At 38.0% G+C, this 27,212-nt stretch overlaps 1 long non-coding RNA gene across 1 annotated transcript; it reads left to right on the plus strand.

Moving 5' to 3' along the window:
* Positions 1–649: 649 nt before the first annotated feature.
* LOC102670074 (uncharacterized) lies at positions 650–26,606 on the plus strand. Its single transcript, XR_001384228.3, has 2 exons — positions 650–991; positions 25,954–26,606. It is a non-coding gene; the product is annotated as an uncharacterized lncRNA (long non-coding RNA).
* Positions 26,607–27,212: the final 606 nt, after the last annotated feature.

Consider the following 27,212-nt stretch of genomic DNA (forward strand, 5'->3'; position numbering starts at 1 on the left):
ATTACAAAGATGTTACTTTTGTTCCAAACGTAATTTTGGAGACTGAGTCGGATTTTCAAACAAGCACTATATTGTTTAACCAGTTCTTATGTTAAATTGGACCTAAAAAATTGCACTTGTAAGTTTGAGAGGTATCATCATAGGGGGAAAAACAAAAATTATTTGCTCACAAAGATATACCTTGCTTCTATGCAAGATTATTGTGTTTTTAAAGAACTAAAAAGAAGTACTAGCTTATAGCTTATTGGCGCAAACACAATTTTAAAAAGAAATAAAAAAGCTTGGGAAATCAGAAAGGGTGGAAGGAGTTATGGGGGTCCATATGATATATCTGAGTACGACAAAGGGGGCTAGGTTAATGATAGGCATGGAGAAAGATCTTCCAATTATATAAACAACAGAAAATTTATTAATAACCCAAAGGAGTTGAAAATGTGGTGTTATTATTATTGAATGTTCCTTTTTCTTAGTAGAAGCCGCAGAAGCACTATAATATGATATATGGCCATGTCTTGCTGTGTTGGTTGGTTGTGTGGGGCTTCACACAAAACACCCCATTAATTTTCCTTGTCTTTCTGTTTGTCGTTATTTTTTATCCCCACAGACACTCCCTGATTATTAATTAAGTGCTAAAAAGCACAGGGAAAATGGAACTACCTATAGAAACTTCAAAATTGGACAAAAGAAGTGGTGCTGGTGTTTGTAGTTTGTACATGTTATCTGACACTTCTCTGACTTCTCTTTCGTCATTCCCCATTTCTCTTTCCTCAGCTTTCCCATTATTTATTTTCCCATCTCTCTCTCTCTGTAATCTTATCTCCTTTTAGCTTGTCTCTCATCACCACTTCATAGTGGTGAATTTTTTTTATGTAAGTACTAATAATAGTATATTAGTATAATACTACCCCCTCTTGTGTGTTGTTCCTATTCTTCAAAGTCCAAAGTCGCTTCTCACTGCTGATTCTTTCCCTTTTTTATAGTACAGTACTAGGTAAGTGCCTCTTTCTTTCCACTCATCTTTTATCTCACCTAAAGAACTTGCATTTCGTTTCACACTTTTCTTCTATAATTCGTACATGCATTTTTGAAGCTTTGTTGCTGCTTTTATTTTTGGGGTCTGTTTTTGCTTCTCTTGTGTTGTGGAGTTTAGTGGAGGCTCACTCTACCTTGTCCAAGTAAAAACTTTTGGTTGATGATTTGAGGAATTTGTGTTTGCTTCTATTTTGTTTTTTAATTATGGAAGCGGTTCTTGTAGTGACAAGATGCATTATGGTTGGTATTTTAGTGTAAAAATTAGATCTAAGGGGGAAAATATTAATGGGAGTTCTTTAATTTGATGTACTAGCATCATGTCTTTCCTTTTTATTTGCTTTACTAATTTTAGATGTGCTCTTGGTTCTAGCTGCTCTTCAAGTTTGTTTTCCTAGTCTGAACCATAAACTTAGTATTGGGGGAGGGGGGCGGGGGGGGTGGATGTTTATCTTCTTTCCTTTGAAGTTGTGCAATTTTTCAATTACCTGTTTGATATGAATGATTTGAACAAGCCTTGGGTGGTTGGTCCGTTGCAAGAGATTTTTTTGTGAGACAGTATGTCAAATGAACAGATGAGTAATGTAGGAATCTGTTAGTTAGCATATTCAGATAACTTTGGGAAATGTTTTCTGTTTTCACTTTTAATTGTAAGCCGTTTTAGTAATTTTGTTGTTTTCAACTGTGTTCTATATAATCTTTAAAAACATAAAACCAAATGAAAACAAGAATTGAAAGGAAAAACCGAAAATGGAAACAGAAAACATTTTCTCAAGCCAAGCAAGTCCTAAGTTTCTCAAACTTATGGTTATGGTTCTCTGAGTGTTATATTAAAACCCATCTGATTTTAAGATGAATAATTGTAAACTTGTAATTTTTTATTTCCTTAAAAGGTTACAAAAGTTTGAGGAATTATTTTGCCAGTAAATAAAGGTTGTAAGGCTGTACATCTGGGAGAATAATCTTCCTTGAGATTCATGGTTTGTGAAGGACAACTCCCCAATTTGTGATTGATGTCTAGGAGGTCCCAACAACAAATTAAAGAATCTAATGCTGTATATTCAAACTATTTAGTATGCATGAGAGGCTCTTTATGTGTTTTCTTTGGTATTATGAAAATATGAAGTGTAATTTCTATGTTGTTCAATGCAATGTAATGTTTGTAGTTGTCTATTTGTTACTAACTAGCCTGTGGGATTGTCATATAACATTCTCAAAGTGTAATTCAACCCCAATAGATAGGCCATGTTCTAGTCACCTACAAAAAAAGAAGAAAAGATAACATGATGTTGACCAGTGATGAAATTGAGACATGATGATTATTTAGGTCTTGTTATAAGCTACATATTCTCTAGTGCTTTTGGTAAATTTTACTCCATGTTATTGTTGAAAAGTGAATCCAAATTTGTTAAATGAACTTCTGTGCCAAAACCTTAACTTTGTAACTTTGATGCCTTGGAATGGTGTTGGAAACCTGGATTTTAGTTTTCTTTCTTCATTCTTTCTTTTTCTTGGTTTTGTGGATATTTTTGTTTAAATAATTTTGCATACACAAACTCTTCCACCAAACTGTGAAAACTAGTGATATGACTGCATATGAATATGATGCAAAAAAGTTTGAGAAGGAACACTTGAACATAGACACAGTCTCATTAACAGTTTGAGAAAAGAGATTGTCAGTAGCATTACTCTGTGATTTTGGTGGATACTATTTTCTGTTTCTTTGAGTGATTCTTATTTTGGGGTAAAATTGGAGTGGTCTATTTTCATTTGTTGTAAAAGTAGCAAATTAATACCCTTCAACAGCCCTAAAATGGAGTATGTGGAATGAAAGTTTAGCTCGAGCAACCTAGCAGTGGCTGGATTGAGTAGTTAAGCAAAAATAAATATGATTTGTGTGTAAGCTTAAAGGTACCTTTTTAAACCACTACAAAATTTTGGATAAACAAAAGTGTATTTTTCATAAAGTTGTCAAAAGAAAAAGAATTGCAGAGTTTGGTCTTTAAAATCCAAGCACTTTTATTTTTGACATGGCCTTTGCTATTTCTTCTATCAACAAGCATTTGATGAGGACATAATGGAAGGTAGGTGCTTGTTTGGAATAATTAACTTTCTGAATGCAAAATAAGTTGGTCCAAACATTTTTACAGGGCTTATATAAGTTTGTTTCCAATGGCACTGTTGATAGGATAAAGATTGAGTTTTTGTTAGTTGTTACCAGGTTAGTCATAAATGAAAAAATTGCTGACAATTTGTTTGGTCATCTCTGTCATTTGTAGTTTCTTACCCTAAGTAATTAGTAGCCACAGTAATATATAAATACAGTTTCCAGAATTTAATTTTGACTTGCGCCATGAATCCAGAGTTTAGGTTATGAATAGTATTATCTTGTTGATCACTGTAGACAACACTCCACATTTACTATCTATCACTCATTGAAGTCATTAATGTTGAAGTTTTATTTAAAGTCATTAGCCACTGTTTGTCAATGTCTTTTCAATTTTGAAAACTTAAAAGAGCTCTTCATAGTAATTGTATAAGAATGATAAAAAAAAATATGCTTCATATGATAGAATAAGAAACTACGTAGGGAATGATCGCGATCGCGACTCGATAGCACCTCAGCTTTGTTTCCTCTTCTTTTTTGTTCTTCTTTCTCTCTTTCTTCTTCTTCTTCTCTCAATTATCTCTATTCCCTCAAGTGTTGAACCTTCCAACCCCTTAAACCCCCCCCCCCCCAATCATGCTATTTATAGAGAAAAAGCCATTTTGGGGTGGTTGAAGCCCGCTTAGCCACGAAGCCATTTCATGGTCCAAGCGAGCCAGATGCTAGCCTGGGCGAGCTGGGGTCTACGAAAATCCATAAAAAGACCTTTTTGCCCCTTTCTATGGTATCCTTTTGATTCTTGATCAAAACACTGAGTGATCCCTTGCTTCGTGTTGTAACAGGTGTCGAACATCGTAGTTCGACTAGCGAGAATCACAATATCAGTGAATGATAGTCCCCAGACGAAATTAGGGTCTGACAGGTATTCCATAACAAACTGGACGAAGATGGTAAGGTTTTGAGAAACAAGGCAAGATTAGTTGGTAAAGGTTACTCACAACAAGAAGGTATAGACTACACAAAAACCTTTCACCTATTGCACGTTTAGAAGCAATACACATCTTACTTTCATTTGTGGCCTATAGTAATATGAAGTTGTATTAAATGGATGTAAAAAGCACAATTATAAATGACTTATTCAAAGCAGTAGTTTATGTTGAACAACCTCCTGGATTTTAAAGTGAAAGCCTTTCTCAACATGTTTTTAAACTCAACAAAACATTATGTGGACTTAAATAAGCTCCTAGAGCTTGTATGAAAAACTAAGTTAATTTCTTTTAGAAAATAGTTTTGAATGAGGAAAGGTTAACGCAACTCTCTTTTGTAAGAATTATGAGTCTCAATTTATATTAGTACTAGTGTATGTGGATGATGTCATCTTTGGTCCCACTAATGAAATACTTTGTGAAGATTTCGCTAAGTTAATGCAAACTAAGTTCGAAATGAGCATGATGGGAGAGCTCAAGTTCTTTCTAGGATTGCAAATAAAGCAAACACCACAAGGTATTTATATTCATCAGACCAAGTATGTAGAAGAACTATTAAAGAAGTTCAACATGAGTGATGCAAAAGAGATGAAGACTCCTAAGCATCCCACTACACATCTTGGACTGGACAAGGAATCAACAAAGGTGAACGAGACCCAGTATAGAGCAATGATTGGCTCACTGTTCTATCTTATTGCGTCTAGGCTTGATATATTGTTCAGCGTTTGCTTATGTGATAGATACCAAAAGAAACCAAGGGAAGATCATTTAACTGTAGTTAAACGTATATTCAGATATGTAATTAGGACTCCTAACCTTGGTCTTTTGTTCAAAAGAAGAGAAATTCTAGGCTCATAAGATATTGCGATGCAGACTATGTTGGTGATAAAGTCGAAAGAAAAAGTACAAGTGGAAGTTGTCACTTAATAGCAGGCAAATTAGTCACATGGATATGTCAGAAGTAGGGATCAACTGCATTATCCACTACTGAAGTAGAACAAATGTCAGCATCAAGTTGTTGCACCCAACTTCTGTGGATAAAGAACCAGCTTGAAGACTATAATGTCTATGACAGTAAAATTCCTATCTAGTGTGATAATGAGCTGCTATAAGTCTTTTGAAAAACCCAACATTGCATTCCAGAGCAAAGCATATAGAAATTAAACATCATTTTATAAGAGATCATGTTCAAAATGGTACAATGGATTTATAGTTTGTACCCACTAATAAACAACTTGCTGATATTTTTACAAAACCATTAACTGAAGAAAGGTTGATTATGTTAAGGAGTCATCTTGGAATGGTTAATGATGGATTTAAAAAATCCATATGTTGTTCATCAGTGCATCTAAGGATATGTTGTCCACTGGCCATTACCACACACTCACAATGTTCAGGACGATATGTCATTTTTTTACAATGTAGCATTTTCCTTCGTGAAAAGTTGTAACACTTCATGTTGAATCAATTTTGAGAAGCGGGCCTACTGATTGTTTTTGAAAAAGCCAAAAAGCATATTATAAAAACACACTTATGTTGAAACTCTTGGGATTACACTCTCCTTTCAAACACTTCAACTTCTCTCTAAGTTTTTCAAGCCCTAGCTTACTTCTCTCTTAAATGGCCTCTGTCGCAACCTACCCTTCTGCGGGGGTGCGAAAAGGGCCTCTCGGATGGGCCAAAGGTGCATCTTCCATTGAAGGAAAACGCGTGGAGTCGCCACGAACGTTTATTCGAGGAAAAAGTCGGAAAAACCAAAATGGAAAAGGTTAAAGGTCTGCGTATTTTGAAAATGAGGGTTCGGGAGTTGTTTACGCATGGGAAGGTATTAGCACCCCACGCGCCATCACAAGGGACGACAGCCTTCAATCAAGTATGCAAACATGACTTCAAAATTATATATTTTCCCTTTATATGTTTTTTATGTATTTTCCCTTTTTATATTTTTTTATGTATTTGGGGTCGACAAGGGGTATTGCCCTTGCTCCTACGTATCCTCGGGTGCAATGAGGAAATCATACGTATGTAGTTCTTTAAGAATTGAATGTTGGTTAAGGCGTTGGACCTTGAAACGATCTTTTGATTTTTGAAAAGATAGAATCTTTAAGGCGCTAGACCTTTGAACGATCTCTTGATTTTTTTAAAGGAGGAGAGAACCGTTAAGGCGTTGGACCTTTGAACGATCTCTTGATTTTTGAAAAGAGGAGAAAGAGTCATTTAGGCGTTGGACCTTGAAACAATCTTCTCAAGTTTGAAAGGAGAGAATCGTTAAGGCATTGGACCTTTAAATGATCTCTTGATTTTTTTTTTATGAAACGAAGAAGGTTATGAGTTGGTTTTATTTGGTTTTGGCTCATTAATCTTCAATCCTTTTTTAGAGATAACTTGCGGCGCTAATGACAGGTTAAAACTTATTTTACATTGATGAAAAGAGTTTATGACACAAACGATCGGTCGAAACTTATTTAAACAGTGATTAAGTGAGATTACAACGCAAACGATCGGTCAAATTTTATTTTAATGGTGACTAAACGAGATTATGGTATGAACGGTCGGTCAAAACTCGCTTTAAACAAAGAAAAAGATCACCGATGCTCGAAGAAGGAGATGAAGATGCACAAAGAATAAAGGGGACCCCTAAGGGTCCATAAATCAAATTCAAAACCTTAAAGCAAGCACTAACCAGATGAAGAATGAAGAACGAATGATGAACGAACAAAGAATGAACGAAGAATGAACTACGAACGGTGTAGGAATCGGTTGCAGTCGCAATTCGGTAGCGCTGTAGCTTCTTTTTCTCTTTTTTCTTCTTCCTTTCTCTTCTTTCTTCTTCTTTCTGGACCTTCGGACCATAGGGAACTCAAGGACCCTTTACTTCAGCCTTCCCACGCTTATTTATAGCAAAACAAGACACTTGGAATGAAGGTAGGTCACCCAGGCGAGCTGATAACTTCAAAATGAAGCAACCCTGCTCGCCCAGGCGAGCTAGTTACTTTGTTATGAAGTTATCTAGGTGGTTCATGGGCTGAAAAATGCCCCAAAGTGACACTTTTGCCCTCCTTTTGAGTATTTTGCACATTTGCTTCTGAAACGTCGAAAAATATTATGGAATACGCGACAATTGGTGTTAAGTAGCTCAATTCGGTAGGCAAGAATCCAAATGTTTGCAAATGATCATCCCCGGACAAAATTAGGGTATGACAGTCTCTACAAACACCTCCATCACTAAAGCCATCCCAACCATGGAAATGACCACCACACATACTGATAATGAACCTTCCATTCACATAGAGCACTTTTTTTTATATTCAAGAACTCAAAAGTGGATCTAAAGTTGAATGAAACCTTGTTGTTTTGTGGTGCAAGAAATTTTTTTAATGAACCCCAAACCATCTACCCAGAGCTGATAAAGGATCTTCTGGCGACATGTTGAGTTCATCAACAAGAAGACCCTACGAGGTTTTGGTAGTGAAGGTCATACTGTCAAGTCACACCATTGCTAAGGTAACAGAGTGTTTATGCTAGGGCAGTACATACCAAGAAGGTTAAGAGAAGAACTACAACTTCCATGTCACTATAGCTCTCTACCGTGACAATTTTGACAAGGTTGATGATCAGAAGACCATCGCTTACAACTTGATGTTTGAAAAGGTGAAATGTTGGGCCAGCATTCTGAGCAAAAGTGTACTTCACAAAGCTAGCTCCAAGATGACCTTCTCTGGCCTCCACAAGTTTGTGTTGTTTCACTTGATGGAGAACCTGGCATTTGACCTTCTAGACATAATATATATCAACATTCTAAGGAATCTCAAGGGCTTAGAGGGTCTGGATGACATCTACTATGCAACCTTCATCAACAAGCTTCTATAGGATCAAGGAGTCTATCATGTGTTCAACAAGATGGACGAGGAATCCAAGCATACCTTAATAGTTAAAGGTTCAGTAGTCACTAAACAACAAAATTTTAGCAAAACTAACCTGAAGGCTATGAAGGTGGCCTTGGAAAAAACCTTGAAGGAGACTCTAGAAGTTGACGTGGAAGCCATCGACAAGTGAAAACAAAAGAGATTGGCCAAATCTATTACTAATAAAGACCTTCGCCTGGACAACATTAGCATTACAAGGAAAATCAAGAAGATAATGGTTGAAAAATAGAAGAAGAAAGCCAGGAAACAATCCCAAAAGGAAGAAGAAAAAGAGATGTTGGCTAGGGAGCACTTGACCAAAAGAAGGCATGAGCTTGCCATGTCTGCTCTGGCTCATCCACTCATATTAAATGCAATCACAAAGGTTGAAAGACTTGAGTGAGACTGATGATGATGATGATGAAGGACCGGTACGGGTGGCCCTCTAAAAGTGGAAAGTTGTTGCTCCTGACTCACCTGCTCCTAATAAAGCAAAGAAGGTTCAACCTGTAGCTGAACCAGGAGCATCCGTTCTTCCCTCAACCATTCCATAGCGGGTCAAGACAAGGGCTACCAAGGCCAACCCAAAGATCGGTGACAAAGAATAGGCAGTTTCCTTCACTAGAAACAAGAGAGACCCAGGATAAACTGAGTTTGCATTCCTCTCTTCCCTATCTTGGTTAGTTTATCTTGCATATTTTATTTATCTTGCACACTTGAAGTATTCTATTGATATAATTTTCATCTTCATCTTCAATATTCTTATCATATAGATTTAAAAAGGGATTTAAAACTATAAATTTTTTAACTTAATTCACCCCCTCTTAAGTTATTGAGGCCACTTGTCCAACACTTGGGTGTTTTAGATTCAAGAGAGTCTAAGGGTATGCCAAAAGTGACCTTAAGAATATTGTCATAGCTAGGAGTAACATGGCATAATACTTGTGGTAATCAAGCTTTGATTAGTATAACCCTTTACTTGTTTGTAAAGGAGAATTGGACGTAGCTCTTTTTGAGTGAATCAGTAGAAACCTAAGTGTTTCTACTTCTTTCATAAGCTATTTTATTGGTATTCTCTTGTGCTAGTTTTGATACACATCATCACACAAAATTGCACTTGAAAAATCTTTGTGAAAACTTTGTTTTATCAGGCATTGGTTGTTTTTCACTCACTGAATGATACTTTCAATAACTTGGTTTTATCATATCTTTATGTGAAAACTTTCTTTTTGCGAAAAAACATTATATTTATGTAATTCACTATTGAACCCCTCCATCTAGTGTGATATTTGTTATTTCAGTAAGCATTAGAGTTTGGCCTCACTGGTTGAGTATTTAATAATACAGAGGAAAATATCCAATCAAAGAAAGAAAGGGAATAAGGATATGCCACCAACAAACCATCATTATACAAAGGAGTCAGGTATGACTACAGGAAGGAAATCATGATTGCACACTTCAAGTCCATACACATTGATGTGTGGGGGCATTGTAGAAATGGAAACTATATGCCATATGATGTTAGGAAAAAATGAGATCACTAGAAGCCCATAAAAGGAAGAGAAAAAATAGATTTTTGCTCAACTTCAAAGCTCAAAATGTTCTATAGTGTACTCTATCTAAAGAGGAATATACCAAGGTTCACAACTTCAAAAGTTCAAAGCAAATGTGGGACACACTGGCCATAATGTATGAAGGGTCGTCATAGGTAAAAAGGAACTAGTTGAGTCTCATTATGCGTAAGTATGGAGTTATTTACTATGGAAGAAGGTGAAGACATACAATGCATGTTTGGACGCTTCAAAACCATATTAAATGAACTAAGATCTTCAGGTATAACCTTTATCAATTATGATCATATTGACAAAATTTTGAGAAGTTTGTCAACAAAATGGAGACCACATGTTACAATGTTGAGATCTTTGAAGAATCTTGACAACATGTCCCTTGAAGAACTTTTTGGAACCTTAAAGATCATCATCTTGGTCATTGTCCAAAGCACTAAGTGTAAGAAGCTTGTCCAAGGAACCCTCATCTTGGTCATTGTCCAAAGCACTGAGTGTGGACAAATTTTCTTATCAAGAATTTGATGAGGATGAGGAACTGGCCTTCATCTTAAGAAAGATTTGAAAGATGTGGAAGAACAAGAGTGGGTTAAGACCGAACTCCTCCAAAAAGGTGTTCAAAGAGAATAAAAACAAGGAAAAGAGCTTCATAATATGATATGAGTGTAAGAAGCTTGTACACTTCAAATCAAAATGCCTAAAACTAGAGAAGTCCAAGGACAAGTACAAGCATTACAAGTCCAAAAGTCTCATGAGCAGTTGGGAGGACATGGACAACACCCCCTTTAATGAAAAAGTAGAAGGGGAAGCCAACCTATGTCTGATGGATGATACAACTTCTGAAGAGTCAGAATCAGAACAAGAGAAGGTAGATCTTGATGACCCTAAATCATTAAGACAAACCTATCATAAACTACTTTCAAACTCATCTATCATTTCAAAAGCTTACAAAAAGAATTTAAGAAACTATCCAAAGATCATACTGAACTAAAAGAAGTCCGTCAATGATAAGATCTCAATTCTTTGATAGAAACTACTCAAAACAATGAAGCTTATGAAACCTTGCAAAATAAGCTTTGTCTAAAAAATGAAAAAGTCTCCACATAATGAGATATTCTAATGAAGGACTTTAACATTTTCGAAGGTAAAATTGAATTTCTTCAAAAAAAGAGTTAAAAGAACTCAATGAACTTCAAGATCACCTTACTAAATAGAGGCATGATCTTTAGAAAGAATGTGCACCAGCATACAAAGATTATGAGGACTTGAAAAAGAGTAAAAAGGACCTTTAGATAGAGTGTGAAAAAGACAAAAAGTTTATGAAATTATTAAATGACAAGCTTTTAAAGAATAAGGTCTTAAAGGATCAACCTCAAGATGTTGTAAAACTTAATAAGGATATTGATACCTTAAAGACAACTTGTTAAGATATAGCGGATGTCCTACAAACAAATCTAGTCATGGGTATGAAGGAGGCATATATGTTCATGATGAGGATGTAGTTGTTTGTAATTTATGTGGTAAAGTATGACATATGATGTCCAAGTGCAAGGATCTACCTAAGAAGGGTGCATCCAATGCATTCAGAATTAACAAGAGAGGACCCAAAAAGATTTGGATACCTAAGGACAAGATTATTTTGATGCAAATGTCCTTGACAATAGGAAAGACACATCTATCATGGTACCCGAACAGTAGCAGCTCACAACACATGACATATGTTTCAATGCCTGACCCCTATGTATGGTGGAATTGTAACTTTTAGAGGGAATAAACAAGGGATGATAATAGGAATAGGTAAGATAGGTATACCTCTATATCCACCTATTGATAATGTTTTATTTGTTTAAGGGTTAAAACATAATTTATTGACCCCAACGTTCAGATTTACTTGTAACCGATTACACTATTTGAAAATCATTTTGGAACGTTGCAAAGCATTGAAAACAGTTTGAAAACCATCCTGGTCACTGGTAATCGATTAATACCAAATGGTAATCGATTACCATAGAGTAAAAACTCTGGTAACTTAGAAGATTTCAGAAAATCCTTTTTGAAACAAAAAGTGTGCTATTTGATGTTTTTTGAAAAAATACTTTTTACTACCTATTTTGACTTGGCTTGATGCTTCTTGACTTCTTCATTTGATTCTTGAATCTTTGAGTGGAATCTTGAATGCTTGATTCTTTAATCTTGAAACAACTCTTTGAGCTTTGGCATCATCAAAACATCTTGGTGAATCATCATGGTAACTTTGCTTCCACAGTTTAGAGGAAGAACAAATCATTACAGGAAATGACAAGGGCCATGCTTAATGATAATTCTACTTCTAAGTACTTTTGGGTTGAAGCAGTGAATACTGCTTATTATTTACAAAACAAAATTTTAATAAGACCCATTCTTAAAGATACTCCCTATGAATTGTAGAAAGCATGGAAACCCAACATATCAAATTTTCATCCCTTTGGATGTCAATGTTTTATCCTAAACACAAAGGACAAGTTGGAAAAGTTTGACTCTAAGAGTGAAGGTGGAATATTGCTTGGATACTATGAAACTTCTAGGGTATAACGTCCTTCGTTACAAAAACAAATTGTAATAAAAACATCTTTAAAGCATAAATAATTTATTTAAAAAAAAAACTACAATGGTCTGAAATACCTCAAATGTTATAAATAAGATTGAATTCTTACAAGGTACGATATTCTCAAATATGGGCATCTAACAAACACCGGAAATATAACAAAATTAATGAAAAGGAAACAAAGTGAAATTCTGATACTGGGGACAGATGTCGTACAGGATGTCACGACATCACGCTTCAGAACATGCAGATTATATTTGACAGTGTGTACAGTTTAAACAAGAAGATAACACAAGAGAATTGTTAACCCAGTTCGGTGCAACCTCACCTACATCTGGGGGCTACCAAGCCAGGGAGGAAATCCACTAAAATAGTGTTAGTTCAAGGTCTAACAGCCACTGTTTACAACCTTCTCACCTAACCACTACCCGTGCGATCTCTACCTAAGAGCTACTCTTAGATATGAGAAACCCCGCTCACTCCCTCTCAATCACACTCCCGTGTTTACAGACAAATCAAAGACACACCAGAGATTGCTCTCTGAACAATAGAGATCAACTCTACACACTAGAGATCAACTCTACACACAAGAGATCAACTCTACACACTCAGGTCCAACACTTGATGTTAGGGTACCATCAAGGTGGCTCACAAAACACTCAAGTCCCAAAACTCACAAAATAACTCTTCAATCCCGGACTTGGTGCAGAACTCGTGCAGCCTCCATGATTATATAGCAATGTGCGTTTCTGGGCTGCAACTGCTTGTGCTGGATGAGATCTATCATTTTCCTGAAAATCTGCACTTAAAGATCTAAAAGATACAGTTTGATCTTTTAGTTTTTATCTTTAATCTTTAATCCCTGAACGAACTCTTCTACTTTGAAATTCGAACTTTAATTATCTTTTAATTCGTTCCTAAAGATAGATCATCTAATCTCTTGCTAACTGCACAATAATCTGTTAAAGATATAACAGATTTATGTGTCCAGTATTTTCGGGCAAGATGTCAGGACATCGTATCCGACATCGTGGATCCTGCAGCTTCAATGCTTCATTTGACATTTTATCTTGACTTATGCATTGTGCAGCAACTCCAGTATTTTCGGGCAGGATGTCAGGACATTGTATCCGACATCGTGGATCCTGCAACTTCAATTCTTCATTTGACATTTTATCTTGCCTTGTGCATTGTGCAGCCCGATCTTATTCCTTGACATAACGTTGGACATCATGTGCAGCAACTCCAGCTTTCCTTCATTGTCTAAGTGCTTATGTTTTAACAAAATCTTAGCCAATCTTTTAAAACTCCGTAGAGCTAAGCACTAACAATCTCCCCCTTTGGCAAATTTTGTCTAAAACATACTTAGACACTTCCTGAGCAGGTACGAGCAGTTATGCAAGTGGGATCAGCAACTTTCATTATCAGAGTAATCAAGCACAGCGGAATTGGTAAGTTGCAAATCGTTTCCAGGATGTCAAGACATCTCACGTGACATCAGCTTTCTGCTTCTGCTCCCCCTGTCTTCATGCTTACTGCAGCATCTTCTATCAGCTACTAGTCTTTTCCAGGAGTCATCCTCAGCAGCAGCAGTCTCCCCCTCAAGATCATATTCATACAACTCCCCCTCAAAATCATGAATCATGCATACATCGTTTCCTACTGCCATACATCGTATCAATCATGCATAATAGCAAGCATAATACTATTACTCCCCCTTTTTAGACAGAATTTGACAAAAGTAGAATGCATGAACTTAAGGTGCAAATATTACAGACCAATAGTAATCAATTGTTCAAAGGGACATGCCCCTATAGCTAGTAAAAAGCAAAAAATATAAAGGTCTGATGATCATGGGGTGGCTTCAGAATCATCATCTGATTCAGTATCTTCTGCTGCATCTTCCTCTTCCTCAGCAGCTTCTTCTTCTTCCTCGGCTGCTTCTACCTCTTCCTCAGCTGCTTCTTCTTCCTCGGCTGCTTCACCATCATCAATGCCACTTTCTGAGAGCCTTTTGATCAGCCGTTCTAGCTCCATCTTCTTCTCTGTGGTGGCTTTGATGGTTGCTTCCAGCACCTTGCATGTGTCCTTGAGTTCAGCAATCAAGGCATCCTTGGACACAGCACCTGAAGCAGCAGCTTTCCCTGATGTCGAGACAATGTCTGGGACATGTGTCCCCTCAAACAGTTTGTAGTGCAGGGATAGAGGAGATTCTCTCTTCATCACAGAGTCAGTGTAGTTTAAAATGTTTGGATGTTGACTCAACATAATGCCACACAATACAGTTGGGAAGGCAATGGGTAATTTGACAGCAAAGGATTCTGAATGCTTAACAGTTTGATCAAATATATAGTTTCCAAAATTAAATTTGGACTTGGTTCCAACAGCATACAGAAATTTACCCAAACCTGTGGCAACAGTGGAAGTATGATTGGTGGGTACCCAGTTTGCAGCTCCAATCCTGTGCAGGATTGCATATTTCACACTTAGCTTCCCTGCAGACAGCTTCCCTTTCTTTGGCCAATGCTGGACTTGTTTGGCAGTGATTTCCTTGGCAATTTGATGCTCAGAGACAGTAATATCCACCACTCCATCTGTTGGTCTGTCCAGGTATTTGTTGATCACAGCAGGGGAGAATCTAACACATTTTCCTCTGACAAATACTTTTTGATACTCATCACTCTTTCTGTTTGTTATGTCAGAGGGAATGTTGACAATAAATTCCCTGACTAGACTTTCATAGCAATCTCCCAACTTGGTGACAGTTTTCATCAGTCCTGCTGCCTTGATGAGGTCCATGGTCTCCTTGCAATCCAAGGCATCTCTTCCCAGTTCTCTTTCAACCGCAAGTCTGCGTTGATACACATATTTCCACTTTTCAACATTGCCAATGGAGTGGAAAGAGATGTTGTCCAATGGTGCATCAGGAACATTTCCAGGCACCTTTCTCCCAGATTTCTTGGCCCTCTTTGATGTCGAGACATCTAGTTCGACATCATCATCAGAATCGGATGAGGAAATTTCTTTCCTCTTCTTGGAGGGGATTGCAACCTTGCTCCTTCTGGATGTGGTAGGAGTGATTGGAGTGCTCTTCTTCTGGGCCATAGTTTTGATTCGTCCAGACCTCTTGATGGGGGTTTTTCCCTTTCTGCTTTGTAGTCTTTCTGCAATGCCAGGTGCCAACTTGTTGGCAATGGGTTCCTCATCAGATTCTACCTCTTCAAGGTCAATGAGGTCACCTGGAGCAGGTTCTGGTGCCCTTGGTGCAGGTTCTGGTGCCCTTGGTGCAGGTTCTTCTTCTGTTGATTCCTCTTCACTGGGTGAAGGGAGGGCTTCAGCATTTGGAGCGGAAGATGTTGGAACATCTTTATCAACATCAGGAACAGCAACATCTGGGGTGGAAGATGTTGGAACATCTTTCTCAGCATCAGGAACAGAGGCGTCTTTCAAAATGCTACTCACAATACTGCGGATCTTCTTATCCATCTCCGGGTCTACTTCCCTAGGACTTGTTGCAATGCTAGGGTTTTCAGAAATCTTCACTCCCTGTTGTCGTTTGGGAACCAGTTTTTCAGGAACAGGGGCTTGACCAGGAATCATCTGTATGGGCTGGATATTGAATTCAGGTCGTTCCTGGTGCGGAGATGATGGTACAGAGGGTGAACCAGAAGCTGAAGTTTCTTTTGGTGAGGTAGCCATGGAGAAGCAGAGCGTTTGGAATGATTTCGTAAATCTCAGAGAGCTGTTAGGGAATGCTGAAAACGAGATTACCACGAAAATATAAGTTTGAATGAGGAATGTAGAGGGGCGTGTGAAGCAACGGTCGAATTTGCTTTGGTTTAGTAGTGAACGTGCTATTAATGTTAAGTGAGACGTTTGAGCACGTTCAGATAGCAGTAGCTGCTATAATTCCTCTAGCAGACAAATGCCCAGCTTGCCCCTCAGTTTTTCAAACTGATTTGCATCCAATGCCTTTGTGAAAATATCTGCTATTTGTTCCTCAGTGTCAACATGCTCCAGTGTGATAACTTTATCATCAACAAGCTCTCTGATATAGTGATGTCTAATGTCAATGTGCTTGGTTCTGCTGTGTTGCACAGGATTTTTAGAAATATTAATAGCACTCAAGTTGTCACAGTATAATGTCATGACATCTTGTTCGACATTGTACTCCTTCAGCATCTGCTTCATCCAAACTAGTTGTGAACAGCTGCTTCCTGCTGCAATATACTCTGCTTCTGCAGTGGATAGGGACACACAGTTCTGCTTCTTGCTGAACCATGAAATAAGATTGTTGCCCAGATAGAAGCATCCACCAGAAGTGCTTTTTCTGTCATCTGCACTTCCAGCCCAATCAGCATCACAATACCCAACCAGCATTGAATCTGAACAATGACAGTACATAATCCCATAGTCACTGGTGCCATTTACATATTTCGGAATTCTCTTTACTTGATTCAAGTGACTTATCTTGGGATTGGCTTGATATCTTGCACAAACACCTACTGCATAGGTGATGTCGGGTCTGCTAGCTGTTAAATATAGTAAGCTCCCAATCATGCTTCTGTACAGACTTTGATCAACACTGGTGCCAGCTTCATCTTTTGACAGCTTCAAGTGAGTAGGTGCAGGTGTTCTTTTATGGCTGGCATTCTCCATCCCAAACTTCTTGACAATGTTCTTTGCATACTTGCTTTGTGAGAGGAATATGGAGTCTTCCATCTGCTTCACTTGAAGTCCCAGAAAATAAGTCAGCTCTCCAACAAGACTCATCTCAAATTCAGATTGCATCTGTTGAACAAAATGTCGAAGCATCTCATTCGACATCCCTCCAAACACAATGTCATCAACATATATCTGTGCTATCATCAAGTTTTCAGCATCTTGCTTGACAAAGAGAGTCTTGTCAATTCCTCCCTTCCTATACCCTTGCTGAGTAAGGAACTCTGTTAGCCTTTCATACCAAGCTCTTGGAGCTTGCTTCAATCCATAGAGAGCCTTCTTGAGCCTGTATACATGATCTGGATGAGCTGGATCTACAAATCCCTTTGGTTGCTCCACATAGGCTTCTTCATTCAGGTATCCATTCAGAAATGCGCTCTTCACATCCATTTGGTACAGCTTGAATTTGAGGATGCAAGCTACACCAAGTAACAATCTGATGGACTCAAGTCTAGCAACTGGGGCGAATGTTTCATCAAAGTCTACACCTTCAATCTGAGTGTAGCCTTGAGCAACAAGTCTGGCCTTGTTTCTGGTTATAACACCTTCTTCATCGGTTTTGTTCTTGAAGATCCACTTGGTGCCAATCACATTAGTTCCCTCGGGTCTCGGAACTAGCTCCCAGACTTCATTCCTTTTGAATTGCTCCAATTCTTCTTGCATAGCATTGATCCAGAACTCATCAGCCAGTGCCTCTTTCACATTCTTGGGCTCAATTTTGGAGACAAAACATGAGTTGGAGACAATCTCAATCTCCCTTGATCTTGTAGTGACCCCTCTGTTGGGATCTCCTATAATCAGCTCCTTGGGGTGCATCTTCTGGATTCTAATGGAGGGTTTCTTGTCAGGTTGGTTGATGTCTGGTTCATCTGTAGCAGGATCAGAGTTTTCTGCATTTTCTGCACTTTTAGCTGCATCTGCTACATTGTCTCCCGATGTTCTGACATCTTCTTCGACATCCTTCTTTCTTGCTGGAGTTAGATCATCAACAACCACATTGATGGATTCCATCACTGTTCTGGTTCTTGAATTGAATACTCTATATGCTCTGCTGTTTGTAGAGTATCCCAGGAATATTCCTGCATCACTCTTGGGATCCATCTTTCTCCTTTGCTCTCTATCTGCCAAAATGTAACATGGACTTCCAAAGATGTGGAAGTGCTTGACAGTTGGCTTCCTCCCTTTCCAGATTTCATACAGTGTGGTTGGAGTCCCTCTTCTCAGTGTGACTCTGTTGTGGATATAGCATGCTGTGTTCATGGCTTCAGCCCAGAGATTATAGGGAAGTTCTTTGGCATGAAGCATGACCCTAGCAGCCTCTTGCAAAGTCCTGTTTTTCCTCTCAACTATGCCATTCTGTTGTGGTGTAATGGCTGCAGAGAACTCATGAGTGATGCCTTCAGATGTGCAGAATTCAGTAAACCTGCTGTTTTCAAACTCTCTGCCATGGTCACTCCTGATTCTCTTGATGACACAGTCCTTTTCTCTTTGAAGTCTTAGACTCAACTCCTTGAATACTTCAAAGGTGTCTGATTTCTCTCTGATAAAGTTGACCCAGGTAAATCTGGAGAAATCATCCACAACAACATAGGCATACCTCTTTCCTCCAAGGCTTTCAACTTGCATAGGCCCCATCAAGTCCATGTGAAGTAGTTCCAGCACCCTGGAAGTGGTCTGATGTTGAAGCTTCTGGTGGGACATCTTGACTTGCTTTCCAATCTGACATTCACCACAGATTCTGCCTTCTTCTATTTTCAGATTGGGAATGCCTCTAACAGCACCTTTGTCAATGATTTTCTTCATGCCTCTTAAGTGCAGATGTCCAAATCTTTGATGCCATATTCTGACTTCATCTTCTTTGGAGGATAGACATGTGGAGGAGTAACTGGTTTCTTGAGGTGTCCATAGGTAACAGTTGTCCTTTGATCTGCTGCCCTTCATTAGAACTTCACTCTTCTCATTTGTCACCAAGCATTCTGACTTTGTGAAGTTTACATTGAATCCTTCATCACACAGCTGACTGATGCTGATCAAGTTTGCAGTCAGTCCCTTCACCAGCAGTACTTTGTTCAGACTAGGAAGTCCATCATGAACTAGCTTTCCCATTCCAATGATCTTTCCTTTAGAGCCATCTCCAAATGTCACATAGCTAGTGGAGCAGGGCTCAATGTTCACCAGGAATTCTTTAACTCCTGTCATGTGTCTGGAACAGCCGCTATCTAGGTACCAATCTTCCTTAGCTGAAGCTCTAAGTGAAGTATGAACAACAAGACTGACAATCTTGTGTTTCGGAACCCACATCATCTTCTTTCTGCTGTTGCTACTTTGAGTTCCATGATGTGGATGGCCATGTAGATGATAGCAAAAGGGCTTTATGTGACCATACTTGCCACAGTAGTGACACCTCCACTTCTTTCTTTTGCTCCTTTTCTGCTGCGTTCCATGATGTCGAGACCGATGTTGTGACATCGTGGCTCCAGTGCTGTTTTTGGCAGGAACAAATTCTGTCATGGTTGTTCTGCCAGCAGACTTAGGATTAAATCCAAGTCCCCTCTGGTTTCCAACATTCTTTCCAAGCTGCAGCACCTCATCAAGCGTATCTGAGCCTTTATTCAGCATCTTTATCGATTTTGTCATGTTTTCCAGTTTAGAGTTCAGAAAACCAACTTCTCCTTTAAGCTCAGAGATCTCCTCTTCATGTGCCTCCTTTTCAGCCTCCAGATCTGCAATGACCTTCTTCAGTTGTGCTTCTTGCTGAAGGATCTTCTCACTTTTGATGCATAGTTTTCTATAGGATATAGCAAGCTCATCAAAAGTGATTTCACTATCTGTATCACTTGAGTCTTCAGCAGATTCAAATCTCCCAGTGAGTGCATTTACATCTCTGTCAGAATCACTTTCTTGTTCACTCTCTGTATCATCAGACCGACATACAGAAAGTCCTTTCCTCTGCTTCTTGAGATGAGTGGGACATTCAACTATGATGTGTCCATAGCCTTCACACCCATGGCATTGAATTCCTTTGCTGTGACTGGGCTTTTCATCTGACCTTTTCTGGTTTTTACTACCTTTCCTGATGTCGAAAGGGATGTTCTGGACATGTGGTTTCTGCCTCCTGTCCATTCTGTTCAGCACTTTGTTGAACTGCTTTCCAAGGAGCACAACTGCATTAGCCAGTCCTTCATCAGTATCCAGGTCATACTCATCTTCTTCTCCTTCATCATTGGACACGAATGCCAAGTTCTTGCTCTTCTTTTCAGCCCTATCCGAGAGTCCTAGCTCAAAGGTTTGAAGGGAACCAATGAGTTCATCCACTCTCATGTTGCAAATGTCTTGGGCCTCCTCTATTGCAGTGACTTTCATGTCAAATCTCTTAGGCAAAGATCTGAGGATCTTTCTCACCAGCTTTTCGTCTGTCATTCTTTCTCCCAAGGCAGTGCAAGCATTGGCAATTTCAAGAATGTTCATGTGGAAGTCATGAATACACTCTTCCTCCTTCATCTTCAGATTTTCGAATTTTGTAGCCAATAGTTGCAATCTGGACATCTTCACTTTGGATGTTCCTTCATGAGTGGTTTTCAGGATCTCCCATGCATCCTTGGCCACTGTGCATGTGTTGATAAGTCTGAAGATATTCTTGTCAACTCCATTGAATAGAGCATTCAAAGCTTTGGAGTTTCCAAGTTCCAATTCGTCTTCTTCTTTTGTCCAGTCTTCTTCTGACTTCAATTCATCAGTGGGCTTTCCTTCTGTGTCCAGCATCTTGGGATGTTCCCAGCCTTTGATGACAGCTTTCCAGGTTCTGCTATCCAGTGATTTGAGGAAGGCCACCATCCTTGCTTTCCAGTATTCATAGTTGGTTCCATCCAGAATTGGTGGTCTGTTCACTGGTCCTCCTTCTTTCTCCATGTTCATCAGAATTTATCTCCCTAGATCTCACTCAGTGATTTCGAGTGCCTGCTCTGATACCAATTGAAATTCTGATACTGGGGACAGATGTCGTACAGGATGTCACGACATCACGCTTCAGAACATGCAGATTATATTTGACAGTGTGTACAGTTTAAACAAGAAGATAACACAAGAGAATTGTTAACCCAGTTCGGTGCAACCTCACCTACATCTGGGGGCTACCAAGCCAGGGAGGAAATCCACTAAAATAGTGTTAGTTCAAGGTCTAACAGCCACTGTTTACAACCTTCTCACCTAACCACTACCCGTGCGATCTCTACCTAAGAGCTACTCTTAGATATGAGAAACCCCGCTCACTCCCTCTCAATCACACTCCCGTGTTTACAGACAAATCAAAGACACACCAGAGATTGCTCTCTGAACAATAGAGATCAACTCTACACACTAGAGATCAACTCTACACACAAGAGATCAACTCTACACACTCAGGTCCAACACTTGATGTTAGGGTACCATCAAGGTGGCTCACAAAACACTCAAGTCCCAAAACTCACAAAATAACTCTTCAATCCCGGACTTGGTGCAGAACTCGTGCAGCCTCCATGATTATATAGCAATGTGCGTTTCTGGGCTGCAACTGCTTGTGCTGGATGAGATCTATCATTTTCCTGAAAATCTGCACTTAAAGATCTAAAAGATACAGTTTGATCTTTTAGTTTTTATCTTTAATCTTTAATCCCTGAACGAACTCTTCTACTTTGAAATTCGAACTTTAATTATCTTTTAATTCGTTCCTAAAGATAGATCATCTAATCTCTTGCTAACTGCACAATAATCTGTTAAAGATATAACAGATTTATGTGTCCAGTATTTTCGGGCAAGATGTCAGGACATCGTATCCGACATCGTGGATCCTGCAGCTTCAATGCTTCATTTGACATTTTATCTTGACTTATGCATTGTGCAGCAACTCCAGTATTTTCGGGCAGGATGTCAGGACATTGTATCCGACATCGTGGATCCTGCAACTTCAATTCTTCATTTGACATTTTATCTTGCCTTGTGCATTGTGCAGCCCGATCTTATTCCTTGACATAACGTTGGACATCATGTGCAGCAACTCCAGCTTTCCTTCATTGTCTAAGTGCTTATGTTTTAACAAAATCTTAGCCAATCTTTTAAAACTCCGTAGAGCTAAGCACTAACACAAAGTCTTCAAGTCTCCTATGTTTCAACAACTTCTTCCTCATACTCTGAAAATAACACTTCTAATGAGATATAATCCCAGTGAATAAAAGAAGTTCATCAATAGTGTTGTTCTCAGCCGGCGTGGTAACTAGAAAAACTCAACCATGGTGCCCACAATGAATTTATTATAAAATATCATAAATATATACACCAATAAAGTCAAACTAATTCAACCACAACTTATTCACATAACATTCTCAATAAAGAAAATATATCAATAAGTGAGATTAACACCTGGAGCATTCAAATCAATATCACATACACAATGAGCTCATATTCATGCAATGACATCCCACTACCTTCCTCATCCCAAATGAAGGTATCTAATATCTCATCCCAGGTGGGGATATATTTAGTAAATAGATACCTCGTCCAAAATGTGGATATTTTCAATAATTTGATATTCCATCTAGGATGGTAATATCTCTCATCCTATTGTTGGAATAGAATGTACACCATCATTCCTACCAGGAATGTAATGATCAACTCTCACAATAATAAAATAGAAATGTCATCCCTAAAGACAATCCATTTGATATATTCAAATGTCAATATAATAATAATAATAATAACAATAATAAACACAAATTGTAAGTAATTTAGCCCCAAAGTTTGCTCGTAGAAGTAGAGTTTCCTTCCATTTATTGGACTCCTTGTTTGTGCACACCTTGAACCTTGCATTGAAAAATATATCTTCAATCAAGAACACTGAAAGAAACAATGTTGTTTAACAACAATGTTGTTGGATCACACAAATTATAGAAGATGGTTATATTAAAATTTTTATCATGGGGCACTCTATGAGGTTATCAATATTCAACAACTTCAACTCATTAAAGTTGCTTTCTGGTTTTCATACCAGATTTGCTTCTACTACAGTAATGCTTAAGAGGTTTAGAAGTTTGAAAAAAGGATTCCAAGAGATGGTTATTAGTTGATGCAATACTACCTTACAAGGGCATTGGATAGAAGACTCCAAGAAGATTGACCCAGAGATGCAAGAGAAGGCCCAAGGATTCTCATGAGCCTTAGGGTAGATTTTGGGCCCATGGACTAAGTATGGGCCCGCTTATCTTTATATATATTAGATTAAGATTTCATTATTTTTTGGCCTTGTATTTAGGACTCCACAATATAGGTAAGGTACCCTAGAAATGTAGGATTTTTCAGCCCTTGTAATTTAGGGCACCTAGACTAGTTTTTGTATTAGGGGTAGTTTTGTAATTTCACATACATTAAGTGAATATTTGATGTGTGGTTGGAAATAAATTTAATTGAATTGGGAGAAGCCCAATCCAATTAAATTTTAGAGGGGAAGGTGAGCATTTGCTTGCTACACCCCATTGTCACAACATATAGTCACACTTTGTGCATGCCCTTCATGCTTTACATGCCTCATGACACCTAAGCACAATTAGTGGAGAATCTTGGAATTGATCTTAGATTAGTGGGCTGAACCATAACTGAAATTCACTAATCATAATTAGTGAAATTTTGGCTCCAAAATTTGGCTCTACAAATTCAATTTCAAATTCAAGTGAAATTTGAATTGAAATTCAAATTTCCCTCCAATTTTGTTTGACACTTAGGCTATAAATAGAGGTCATGTGTGTGCATTTTTTGAACTTTGATCATTTGAAAATTAAACTTCAGATTTCAAAGCTCTTTTAGAGCACAAAATTTCGTGCTCTTCTCTTTCTCTCCCTTCATTCATCTCCTTCCTCCAAGCTCTTATCCATTACCTTCTATGGTGGTAAGCTTCTTCTAGACTCATCTTCTCCTTGAAGTGGCGTCTCCTATCTCTCTTCCTTCTCCATTCTGCTGTCATTCATCTTCCAAGAAGCAAAGGAATCCATTGATGAAGAAGATCCTAGGCCTACAAGCTCCACATGGAGCTTACATCATTAGTGATCATTGGTCTTTTTACAACAAGGATGATGCCGACAAGGCTTTATTTGTGAAAGGAACTTTGTTGAGTGATATTTGGTGGGATAATGTTGATTACACACTTTCTTTCACTGCTCCTATCTATCATGTTCTTAGAAAAATATATACAAATGTGGCTTCTCTTCACTTGGTATATGAATTGTGGGATTCAATGATTGAGAACATGAGAAAGGCCATATATTGACATGAAAGAAAGACATAAATTGAAGAATCAATCTTTTATGAGGTAGTGCACTCAATATTAATAGATCATTAGACTAAGAGTTGTAGCCTCTTCATTGTCTAGCTCATTCTTTAAATCCAAGGTAATACATTATACTCTTAAATGTTATTTATTAATTTCCAAAGTCCATTTTTTTACATCTATAGTTGGTTAGAGTAATTTATGATTATATTTCTTAATATTGTAGATATTATAGTCATGAATGGCTAAGTGAAGATTCACATAGACTTCCTCCACATTAAGATGTGGAACTTACTCTAGAAAGGAAGAAATGCTTTAAAAGGTAATTTGTTGATGTGGATGGATGTAAGGAGACACGTGAATGTGGAGTTTGCAAATTTTTCTAATGGAAGAGAAGGCTTTTATGATGTTTACTCTTTAAGGGATAGAGGTATATTGGATGCAAAATATTGGTGGCTAGTTCATGATGCTCATGCACCAATACTTCAAAAGATTGCCCTTAAGCTACTTGGGCAAACATGTTCATCTTCATGATGTGAAAAGAATTGAAGCACATACTCTTTCATACATTATTTTAAAAGAAATAAGATGACACCCCAAAGAGCAAAGGATCTAGTATTTATTCATAATAATCTTCGCCTCCTTTCAAGAAATTCCCCACAATACAAACAAGGAGAAACTAAAATGTGGGACATTGCAGGAGATGAATTTGTTTGACTTGATGACAATGGAATTCTTGAGGTTGCTTAGTTATATATTGATGAACCAGAGTTAGAATTTGTGTCTTTCAATGATGCTGAACAAGAAGGAAGGGGAATGGCTTAGATCTTTCTTTACAATGATGGTTTCTCATAGTATTTCTTTTTTTGTGATACTTATTATCAAATTATAAAGCTTAAGTTGTTTTAAGATGAATATATAAATCTTAATTATCAATTTTTTTGTCATGTTGATTATTTTATATGTGTGTGTGTCGTGTTCGCCTGTCCTATGTTTTTTAATTTTGTTGTGTCTTTGTGTCTATGTTTGAGTCCGTGCTTCTTATGTCTAGAGGAATTTTAAGATGGCAACAATGAAGATGATTCAATACTACAAGCATGTGTTCCACCAACTTTTCTCACCCAAACCAAACTTTCCCAATCCTAACCATGTGGTTCCAATCGCCATTTATGCTATCATCGAGTTATTCACGAAAGGATCATCACATTTGTGTTGTTCTTCTTTGACTCGATTTGCTTGCACTACTTTGCTCTAACTATTGTTATGGCTTTTTTGGATTTCTAATTTGAGAGGGCTTTGCTTTGCCTAATTTGGATTTATTTTGATTTGCATCCCCAATCATTTGATAACGATATTATTTCTCTGATTTTGACCTTTTAGACGAAATCTGAAATATTTGAATTCTATGTGCACTAAGATTTTTGCAATGAAATAAACTCAGAGATGGGAACTATGCATTCGACAAGAGGTTGGTATTGGTGGCGAGAGACAACAAATTGCATGAGGCAAGGGACAACTTTTTCTTAAACCATTTTTATAAGACAAGGAGAATAAGGTGTTAATGATTATGATCATGCTTTAGATTTTGGCTAATTTTAGTCGTCTTATACGACTAACTTTTGTATAAACATTTTCCCAAACTTGTATAGTTTCCCCAATTTATAGTTATTTTGTAGGGATTTGTAAATAAATCTTGTTTTCTTGTTATAGTTGTCTCTAGAATACTTTCCATTGGATTTAATGATGAAATATGTTCAATTTCAGGTTAAATGAGGCTAAATCTTGAAGTGCTAAAAGTGGTAGTTGCACTTAGCTCACCATTTGGGCTCAGCGTGCATCCATCACTAAGCGCAGCTTCAGCGCGCTTAGCACGATAGAAGAATCTGGCAGAGCATCAATATCAAGGTCGCGCGCTAAGCGCCAGATCAGTGTGTTAAGTGCATCTGTTATCTTCAGCCAGGCTCAGCGCATGATTGGCGCTAAGCTCAAATCCACTTACTCACGCTAAGCGCGAGGGTGGCGCTAAGCGCAAAGTCATAGATTCATAGCCTATTTAAAGCTTGTCTTGTGCAGAATTAGGGTACAAAGGGCACAAAATTTTCTTACAACAATTCCAGAGCACACCATAATGCCTATTTCGAAAAAAGAGCTCTAGAGGCAGTAAGAGGAGCAACTTTTGCAGAGAGACCTAGGTTTTGTAATTAGACAGAGATTAGTGAGTTGCAGAGTGATTGTGAGATGCTGAGAAGAGGAGGAGGGATCCCCCTTCTTGTGTAAGGAACAATTATTCTCTACTCTTAATCTCATTTGTGTTAGGATTTTTCTATATGGCTGGCGAAACACTCTTGTTGGGAATTTCTAAGGAACAACTGATGTAATTACTTTAATATCTAATTGATTGTGTTTCCTGTGTTCAATGCTTCTTTCAATGCTTAATTTTTGCATGCTCTTGGTCTGATCACCCATTTGTATGTCTAGTTAGGTGACTTTAGCATTGGGAAATGTACTGTTGCCTTAGAACTTGATAGAAGCAGGATTGAAACTTAGTCCAACAAGAGGGATCTGAGGATTAAGTTTTAGTTTTCTTAATATGCTGTGATGGTAATGCTGTTTAGTCTAAGTCTAGTCCAACAAGAGGGATCTGAGGATGAAGCTTAGGTTAAATTAGTTTAAAATTTCGTAAGCTGAGTAAGCTGAGCCTAGTCCAACAAGAGGGATTTGAGGACGAAGTTTAGTTTAAATTAGTCGAAACCTACAAGGGTCGCTTAAGTTAAGCCTAGTCCAACAAGAGGGATCTGAGGACAAAGCTTGAGTTAAGCTAGCCTAATGAGGGATCATGGTTTAGTACTTTAGGCTACAGCATAGAACAAAAAAGCATGATTGATTAGAGAAATATCCTTATATGCATCAGCTTGTTTGTTAGAAAGACCCAACACTTTTACCTACTGCTGTCAATCTTACTTACTTGCGTTTTTACTGTTTTTAGCCTAGACTTAGTTTAATTCTATTCTAAACCATCAATT

The sequence above is a fragment of the Glycine max genome, chromosome 2 (genome assembly GCF_000004515.6).
Source record: "Glycine max cultivar Williams 82 chromosome 2, Glycine_max_v4.0, whole genome shotgun sequence".
Taxonomy (NCBI): Eukaryota; Viridiplantae; Streptophyta; class Magnoliopsida; order Fabales; family Fabaceae; genus Glycine; species Glycine max.